The sequence below is a fragment of the Fukomys damarensis genome, unplaced genomic scaffold (assembly GCF_012274545.1).
Source record: "Fukomys damarensis isolate Sample0158 unplaced genomic scaffold, DMR_v1.0_HiC HiC_scaffold_28, whole genome shotgun sequence".
Lineage (NCBI taxonomy): Eukaryota > Metazoa > Chordata > Mammalia > Rodentia > Bathyergidae > Fukomys > Fukomys damarensis.
This window is the reverse complement of record NW_022900940.1, coordinates 16,912,540-16,922,213: the sequence shown is the minus strand read 5'-3', so window position 1 is coordinate 16,922,213 and position 9,674 is coordinate 16,912,540.

Sequence of the window (9,674 nt, the reverse complement as noted above, 5' to 3'; positions counted from 1 at the left end):
TTTTTTTTTTTTTTTTTTTTTTTTTTGGTACCAGGGTCCTTGCTCTTGCAAGGCAGGAGGCAGAATCAGTAAGCTAAATCCTCAGCCCTAAAAAAATTTCCTCTTAAGAAATTAATTTTTTTGAGCGAAAAAGAGAAGAGTCAATGTCTATAGTTAATTCCAGGAGCAAAAATTTATCTTTCTGCCTACATTAACTGGATGAATTAGAAGTTGTGTGTGAAAAGTGCTACTTATGTCATAAAATGTATACATAATATTGGCATTATAAACAATGTCTAATTACAATTAATGTCTATTGTCCTTATTATTTTGCAAACATCCTCATCTACATGAAAAGCTTTTGTGCTTCAAATAGTGAGAAGTAGTTTTTATGAGTTACATTCCCTAAATGGCATATCTGGTGATCCAATCGAAGAGTACATCTGCAAAGTGTTTCTGCGTATAGGGCCAAGGCCTGCAGAAATACCAACAGCTCCCAGCTCTGAGGCTCAGCACAGCCTGATTAATTGATTGATTCATTCATGTTTTCAACCTCTTTTGACAGGTCTCATTTTCTTTTTTTTGCATTGTCCATAAGTATCTGCAGCTTGAATGAGTGGATGATTACCCCCTTCCAGATTCAGAAAACTTGCCTTTATTGCTCTGTGGCTGTGGATTTGCTCCTGTGTGGCACACAGCTGGTCTCACCGACTGTTAGCTAATGGGTGCAGTGGAATGAGATTCAGTTTAGTAAATACTCATTGGAGCGTGTGCTATGTGGCAGGACCATGCTGACACAGAGAATACAGGTATGGTAAAATAAGAATAGGGGCTTGGAGTGGAACTCAGTGATAAAAAATCATGCTTTGCCTGCACAAGGCCCTTAGTCTGATTCCCAGCCAGAAAAAATTAAAAATGAAAACCAAGATTGTAGATTTTATAGATTGAATTTGTTCTCTTATCCCTGTAACTATGAGGCCTTTAAGGAGATATCTCAGTTATTCTCATTATAACAATACCTGAAAATGAGTAATTTATAAAGAAAAGAACTCACATTTCTAGGAATTGGGAAGTCTAAGATTGTATGGCTACATTTAGTGAGAACCTTGTGCTGTGCTTCATAAAATGGCAGAAATCGGAAGCAGAGAAGGCACAAGAGCTTGACAGAGAAAGAGGGAACAATCCCTCCATATAACATTCCCTTGGGAAAGGCATTAATCTGTTTCTTAAGGCTCCATCCTCATGACTCAAACACCTCCCACAAGGCCCCTCCTTCCTTCACTTCCACATTAAGAAATTAAGTTTCCAGTGTATGAACTTTTGGGGGGATGCAATCAAACCATAGCAGAAAGTAATTCAGGTTAAATAGGATCGTAGGTGTGCCATAATCTGGTAAAACTGAAGTTCTTATGAGAGAACGCAGTGACACTGGAGCTCTCTCTATCTATGTCTATACTGCACAAAGGCCATGTGTAGACAAGTGAGAAGGTGGATGTCTGTAAGACCAGAATAGAGGTCTCATTGGGAAACACCGTGCTGGTACCTCAATGTTGGACTTCTGGCCTCCAGGGTTGCAAGAAACCAAATGTCTGTTACTTAAGCCACTCAGTCTGTAGTATTTTATTACGGCAGCCCTAGCAGCTAATTTATTTGGAGAGACTGGAGTGAGATATGGCTAGATGCTGAGGTGAAAGAAGTTTGAGCTATCGAGGTTCCTGTCCTTAAAAAATTCATTAAATATCTCAGGAGGTCAATACACATTCAAGTCCCAGAAAGCAGAACAATGCACCTAGGAGAAGGCTTGAATGGAATTTGCATGAATAATGTCCTTCAGTCTGGTTGAGGTTAGAGTTGGAAGAAAACAAAGTTTCCCACTGTTCAAAGCCTACTCTTGGGCTTGTTTGCTTGATCTTGTCCCTTCTAGCTGGGTTCTTCTTAGAGAATCTCTGCTTTAACATGATCTGTTCAATGCTTTGCTATGATTTGGGTAAATGTTCCCCAAATGTCCATGTGTTAAAAAAGTTTGAACCCCAGCCCATGGTGTTATTGGGAGGTGGTAGAACCTTTAAGAACTAGAGCCTGGTTGTAAGTCTTTTGGTCACTGGAGATGTGGTCTTGAAGGAGGTGTTGAGATCCTGGCCCTTCTTCCACTTTTGCTTCCTGGCTACCATAAGGTGAGTACCTTGTTCTCCTATGTACTCCTAACCATGAAGTCCTGCCATACACAGGTCCAAAGGCAATAGGATCAAGTGACCTTGGACTGAAACCTCTGAAATCATGGGCAAAACTAAACCTTGTCTTTTAATAAGTTGAATATCTCGTATATTTGTTATAGTAACAGAAAGTTGACTAATATAGGACTGAAAAATGGCAGTTAGTCTCAACATTGAATTACAGCCATCTACAACATATTTTCCACGCAGGCATCATCTTAAAGTTTGAATTCTGTCATTAGAATTTTTATAACTTGAAGTATGCAGCTGGGAAAATTGAACTCATTGTTTTCCTTCTTTACTGAGCAAAAAGGTGACTGTTTTATAATGAGTGCTCAGCATGGGCCATTGGATGGAATTGTAATAGCTTGAAACAATGTTTTCCCTATAAATGATTTCCTGTGTGATCCAAGTCATTTTTTTCCCTTTAGACATATCTGTCTGGTGGACAGGGTTGCTGTGTAACATATGGCTAGGAGCCGGGCTTTGGAGTTGTATGGGCCAGAAAGAAGAGTCCTGCATCCATGGTTTCAGGTTAGCAACAGAATCTGTTCATGTCCCAGTAATCCAGCTAAGAAGACTGGTCATTTCCAGTGATTTAGCTCAGTGGTTCTGCTGAGTGCCTTGCAAGCACAAGGTCCCAAGTTCCATCTCCAGTATCTCCCCCACAAAAAGAGAAATATGGTTAGAGTACTCAGGATTAAGTGAAAAGGTAGATGTAAATGCCATGCCTGGAATATGATAACAGTTAATAATCTGTGTTGTCTTATAATTTTGAGAAGGCTGACCATGATGTAATTATTACTATTATACAACTATTGTGACCAAGGGCAGAAAATATGACAACTTATCAATTGGGAAAAGATGACATAGTCCACTTTCGTGATTTTCGTAAGGGTAAAATATAATAACATAGGCCTGTGTTTGGATTGTACTGGATGCTCAGTAAGTGATAGTTTCCATTCCTCCTTATCAAGAGCAGATATTATTTATATATTTGACGCATAGATTAGTAGCTGCTATTCTGAATTCCCACTCTGACTCTTCATGCATTAACTCCTTAAATAGGTAAGGGAGAGTCTATATTATCAAAGCTTTTTTGAATATGGCACCTGTAAGTCATATTTAGAGATTAAATTTTAATTTATTTTAACATTCTTACTTTCAAGTCTAAGATGATATTACTGGAAATGTAGTGAACACAGGTGTTATGATTTAGATCTAAAATGTTTCTGAGAAATCTGATGTGTTCAGAGGTGAGGCTTTTGTGAAGGTGATATATTCATGAATGGATGAATGCACTGATAATTTTCTGCTGGTGACCTAATAATTGAATGTACTGTTAGGATCAGGGGCCTGGTCAGCAGAGGTGGATCACTAGGTACATGACCTGGGATGATGCGTTCTTGTCTCTTGCTCCTCTCTTTTTCTGCTTTCTGACAGCCATGAATTAAGCAGTTTTCTTCTGTCATGTTGCTTCTTTCTTGGAGCCAGCTGACCATGGACTAAGCCCTTTGAAACTGTGAGCCAAAGTACTCCTTAAATTGTGGATGTCAGGTATTTTTTCCCAGCAACAGGAGAGTGACTAATACAACATTGTTATAGTATAATTCCTTAACTCAATGTAGGTAGTGAAATACTCTGATGTGCTTTGTTAATATAATTTATTTAACAACTACCTTGTGTACAAAGTCTGAAACTTGTCATTTAACTGTCTGTAGTTTATTCATGAGCAGGCTTATAAAAAATAAAATATTGAAATAGCAATGATGGAGCATGTGACTTGGTTATTTCACTTTTATAAACACGGAGTACCTTCTCTGTGCCTGGTGAACCCCTGAACATCATTCAGCTGGTCCTTGATATCAGCTCAGAAATAAATTATTTTTGAAAGCTTTCCCAAGCCATCCTCCTCATTTTCCCCTTCCACAACTACAAGGTACAAGTCTTTGCAATGAAGGCCTACAGGATTCTGTCCTGTCCTTCTTAGAACTGATCTGTTTCCTTTCTCACCACTGTATCCTCAGTGCATGGACCCTGGCACATAGTAGTTGTTCCATACAGACTGGTAGCTGACTGGATGTGCATAGTGGAATATGTTTTGCCTGTACTGTGTATGATGGCCCAGGTCCCATGTGGGAAGGATATTGGTAACGATGACAGCTAGACTAGAGGATTTTGACCAGTCTTGCTTAGGACAAAGCCTCTTTCCCACAGGAGATTCTTTGGATCATGGTGTGACCTCCTGAATAGTGATTTTGGAAATTGCAAGAATGAGCTGGAAGGCCTTCTTTTTCCCAGTTCTAAGTTAATGAAATAACAAAATTCAGAGTTGGAGAAAGTGATTCAAACCCAGTAGAGGGAACCCCACCATTCAGCAGTCATAGTGGCCCTTGTTGAAAAACCTTGGTGTAGGCCTTCATAAAGTTCTCTGTCTTCTTAGAACAGAGAATTTCAAAAATAGGAGGAAGTAAAATTGTCTGATCCACCTATCTTCTTAGAGCCAGATTAACCAGGACGATTAGTTTACTGCTCTTCTTTCCACCCCATCTTCTTTCCTGAGTTCCTTTCTTGTCTCTTTTAGAAAGATTCTCTTACATTGCTTAACAACAGGGCTAGGCTGAGAAATATGTTGTTAGGTGATTTCCTCATTTTTGTAAACATCATAGAGTGTACTTTCACAAATCTAGATGGTGCAGGTTCATCATTTGATGTGACCTTTAGATGCAATAGAGACACAGTAACCTTGAGATGTATGAGGCTGCTTCCTGCAAAATATGCTGTACTGTTTTACAGCTTATTTTCTTTTATAGGAAGAAGGAGTATACTACTAATGATAAAAATATAGTATAGTAAGTACATAACCAGTAACATAGTCATTTATTATAACGATCAAACATTGTGTATTATGCATAACTGAATATAGTGCACTTTCATATGACTGGCAGCCAGTAAGTTTTATTTATATCAGCATCACCATAAACATGTGAGTAATGTGTTTCACTATGATGTTACTGCACCTATTATTCGCCAGGTGACAAGAATCTTTCAACTCTATTATAATCTTACTGCTGTCATATATAGTGGTCTGTTGCTGACTGAAATGTCATTATATAGTGCATGATTGTATCTATTGAGTACCTGCCACGTGCCTGGCTCTGAGGTTGTAGAAATGAACAAGACAATCATATACCCACCTTTTTACTTCTCTAAACCTGCCCCCCGCAGGGAATCTCCTTTCTTCACGATCTGCTCAGACTGTTCAAATGCTCTCTGCATTGTATCAGATACTATGCTGTGAGTTATGTTTCTGCTTTGTTGGAATTGGCACATAACAGGCTCAGAACCACCTGGGTATTCTGACCCCAAGCTCTATTCAGATACTTGAATAAAAGATTGGGCCCTTTTTAGTGATTTAATCTTCATCATTATTTGATATTGACTTTGGATTATGTACCCTCCTCTTAGGGAATGTTGTGGGCGAGGAACACACGGGTGATGTGACAACACAGAATTTAAAAATCAGCAAAATTGGATTTAGTTTTGCTTGTCACACTTTCCCCATTTCCAAAGCCCCACCTTTAGAAACTCAGAAATACTGGACATAGATTTGGGCAAATGGTAACAGTTCAAAATCGATTTCTGTTGTTTTACAATTTAGAGAAGGCTGGCCAAAATGTAATTATTACTATAGTGCAACCATTGTGACCTAAGGCAGAAAAATATGTCAATTTATCAATCAATCGATGATAACTGTGCATTTCACATGTTTTTTTTTCCCACATGGTTTTTATAAGGACAAATACAGTAGCTTTGCTGGGGCTAGCCACACCCCAGACTTCAGCTCCTGTGTCTATTTACTAGAACATATTGAGGACTAAGCAGAGAACATTTTGCTGGGACATTATCAGTTTCGTAATAGAACACAGAGGACACCAAGTACAGCCCCAGAAGTGTAATCCTTTCTGTTAAGATGGACAGTTGGACCCTCAGGTAGGATTACAATAGGGCCCCTTTAAGAAGTAGAACGGAAATAACCTCTGCATCTCAGCAAGCATCTGAGTTCACAGCTTATAGTTTGAAACCCGCTTCTGTGTAGTTACACTAAGCTGACAGTCTGTGGTTTTGACACCCTGTGCTGTCCCACATAAGGCCCTCTTTAATTAGGTTATTTGTCTTCCCAAAATTCCCCTATTAGCCTACAAAACCTAGACCCCTAGCAAGTCCAATAACCAATCAAGTAGTGACCCTAGGGGGGAGTGCAGATGGAGCCCCTATTTTATAAAATAGGGTCACGGCCCCACATTGAGTGGTGACCCAGGGCTGGGCATCCCCACTCCTCTGGGGTGGTTCTTTACCATTTTCTCTTCCATACTTACAATAAAATTACTTTAACTTTGCACTTTTTTTCCTGAATTTTTCTCTTTTTACATCAGCGAGAGAGAGAGAGAGAGAGAGACAGAGAGAGACAGAGAGAGACAGAGACAGAGACAGACAAGCTTGGCAAGGGTGAAACTGGAGACCCCTAGACCCCAGACCCACTGGATATAACAGGGAAAATGGCCTTTCCAGAACAGAACAGAACCAAACTTAAATAAGGAATCACCCAAACAAATTAGAAATTAACAAGGAAGAACCTGGCTTTGGCTGGCATATGGTGGCTGCTAAATTTAAAAAATAAATAGTTGAGTTTGAATAATGAATGAATGAATGAATTGCTCAGCATAGTCCAAATTTCCTGACAAACTAAATTCTTAAGTTCTGAGAGCACATGGAGGCAAATTCATTTGATAGTTTAGGAGAGTGTGGAAAAGGAGAAGAGAGCTGGATGATGAGATGAGAAGTAAGCTGATGGGACAAATTAAGAGGAAATATCTCAAGGATTATCAAGTTTACAGTGGCAAGGAGGACACAGTTGGTGTACCAGTTCTGGTTTATTGATAATTTTTGACTATTGAGAAGGACTGTGACACTTAATTTTGGCTCGGTTGAAAATGGTTGTCTAATAATGCCTTCCTCGGGTCTGGGAATGGGCCCTGGTGATCACACATTGATTTGTCATCCCTGAGTAATTCAGTGGCTTCTCTTTTCATAGCAAGGCAAAGATTTACATAAATCACACAGCAAGTTACTGGGAAGGAGTGGCTTGATAATATGCAATGCCTTAATTGAAGTGCTTATTTTCACCAGATTTACCACTTCCAACACCTGACTGTTTAAGTATATTCTAGGACTATGTTAAGATTTCTCTTGGTGAGTGAGGCAGAAGCAATGGCAAGAGAATTTGTTCTAGGAAGAGAACTTCTGAGATGAGGTGATAAAGTTACTGATGTAATGCTAATGTGCACTTTGCTTGGCCCACTTGAAGGTCTGGTAATTCACACCACGTGCACTGCTCTGAATCCTGAATCCTGGTGAAGGTCAGGTCCTGGGCTGCGGTTACGAGCTACTCAGAGATGAATAGAGGTAGGTCAGTGGACACGGTTTGAAAAGGTCAGATCCCATATGAGACATAATGAGTGGACCAGGTACTAATTTGTTGTGCATGGGAGGAGGACATCCGGGGCAATACTGAAGCCAGTGAGAAGGCTCTTTTTGTTTCTTCCTCATAAGAAGCTCAGGAGAGATGCTCTCCAGAGTGCACAGGAGTATAGAAGCAGCACTGGGGGTCTTTCCTCCTTCCTTCCATCACTGACTGTCCACTTTGTAAGTGGACATGATTATTGGGCTTGCTGATGCAGAAGGAGGAGATAGTATCTCTTTTGTACTTCTGTGCTGAGGATTTCAGGGATACCATATTCAGTGGATTTAAAAAATTACTATTGTTTTTCTTATTTATTGAGGGGCTCCCTCCCCCCAAAGTACTGTAAGAAATGTAATAGGAATTTGTGTTTGAGTTAAAACTAATCAGAAGCTTCCTTGGCATCGATGACCCAACAGTTATTTTTGCTTTGGATAAGTTATCTGATCCTTCTGTGCTTCAGGGTCCTCACCTGTGTTAATGGATGGCATTCAGCTCTTAAGCTGCTGCGAAGAAGAAACAAGAGTAAATATGTAAAGCATTTAGATTGGTGCCAGGGAAATACAGCATGTACAATAGCTGGTTTTGGTTTTTTTTTGGTACCAGGCATCGAACTCAGGTCCTTGTGCTTGCGAGGCAGGCAGCAGAACCACTGAGCTAAATCTCCGGCTGCAAGAGCTGTTTTTAATTGACAAATAAAAATTCTATATATTTATGTATATAACATGGCCTTTTGTTGTGTGTTGTCTTAGTTACTATTCTCTCATTTCTGAGACAAAGTACCTGGCACTCAAAGTTAAAGGGGAAAGGGTTTATTTAGCTTGCAGTTTGTAGAGGTTTCAGTTCCATAATTGGCTGGCACCAAGGCAGGATGGCACAGGGGCAATATAGAGGAGAAACAGTTCATGGCACCCACATGGTAGCAAAAGCAGCAGCAAGGTGGTTTAACAGCATCTTTCTGCCCCTTTTGTCTTATCCAGATTACTGGGATTAGGATGGTGCCAAGCCAATCAGTGTGCTGATTCATTCACCACATACCCTCTGTAATCAATCCCAGCACCACACACTCTGGATTCAGCCACCTCTGAAAAGGCCCTATGACTGCATGAGGCTTCGTGTGGGTATCTAGACACAAGCCAGGAGATATGTATACAGTGTGGAATGGCCAAATCAGACTGTGTAATGTATGCATTGCCTCAGGTATTTTTTTGTGGCAAGAACACTTAAATTCTGCTCTTCTAGCATGCCCTAGTTATTATTGCCCTGAACAATCATGTTTCATATCTAACATTGAGATTTTTTTGCCTTTTTATTTCATATGTTTTGAATAATTTATACCATGGTATTTTCCACAGAGAATATGTAATGCTGAAACAGGCATATAGAAAAGCAAAAAAGATATCATCCCGTTCTGAGGCTGAATGTTCAAAACCTTTGAGAACTTTCTAAATCAAGAATAAAAATATTCAATTTCTTGGTATCACAGATATAAATTGGAGTAAGTACTACACAGAATAAAATCAATTGAAAAGCCTTGGAATTCAAAAAGTCTCAAAATTTAGCTTGGATGACTTGGCACATACTTTGAAGCACCAATTGTGCTCATATAGAATTCTCTACCTGGCAAATGAGGAGCTGATAAGAGATTTTTCTGGCCACTGCACTTGTGGGTTATCAGAAAGCCCCAGGTTCCCAGTGAGGACCACAGACATTTCTGCAGCAGGCTCTACAGCTGGGTCAATAGCTGTATATTGTGCAGGAGGGTGGCATATTGCCAGCTGATTGGGAAGGTGGTAAGAAGGCCTTACCAGTTGGAATATTGATGTCAGGCCTGTTGGTGTCCATGGGATTTGGAAGTGAGTTAGAAAAAGACAAGCTTGTATTTAGTTTTCTAGATGGTTGCCACTCTGTTAATTTCATTTTGTATGTAATTTGATCTTCTGGTCTCAGAAAATATGTTG